At 47.6% G+C, this 490-nt stretch overlaps 1 protein-coding gene across 1 annotated transcript in view; it reads right to left on the bottom strand.

The window, feature by feature from the left end:
• Positions 1–490, bottom strand: part of LOC103923440 (caspase-8-like) — a 21,610-nt gene that overhangs the window by 1,475 nt on the left and 19,645 nt on the right. The window lies entirely within an intron of this gene.

The following is a 490-nucleotide window of genomic DNA, read 5'->3' as shown; positions in this document are numbered from 1 at the left end:
TAATCACTAATCATATCTCTACTGAGTTCCCTTAACTCTCATTAAAAGGCTTCCTTGCAGTCTTGCTGTTTAGTATTGCCCCTGCCCGGAAAGCATGCAGAACTATTAAGAAAGCTGTACCTCTTTCCCCCACCCACTTTACGGCTAGTCCCTTCATCTCTCAAAAGGTGTTGAAGAGTGCAGTTGCTTTACCCAAGAGGAGAGGGCACTACCCATTTGGGTAGTACCTGTGTCACAGGAAGAGAAACCTTGCACTCGTGACTCTTGAATCAAGTTGGAGTTCAATTCAATCAGGGAAGGCCCATTGATGGATTTTATCTCTTGGCATAGATAGTGCAAATACACCCACCTCACAGACCCTAGGACCTGCAATGAGCTATGCTGCTGCTGCTGCAGGACAGCCTGCTAAAATCAGGGCCCCTGAATAGCAAGGTAATTGAGTCCCTAAATTCCAACATCTCCCCCCCCCCCCCCCCCCACTCTCTTTTTT

Source organism: Pygoscelis adeliae, unplaced genomic scaffold, assembly GCF_000699105.1.
Source record: "Pygoscelis adeliae isolate BGI_AS28 unplaced genomic scaffold, ASM69910v1 Scaffold160, whole genome shotgun sequence".
In the NCBI taxonomy this organism is placed as follows: Eukaryota; Metazoa; Chordata; class Aves; order Sphenisciformes; family Spheniscidae; genus Pygoscelis; species Pygoscelis adeliae.
Note: the sequence above shows the minus strand (reverse complement) of the source record. Positions and strands in the feature narration are given on the sequence as shown.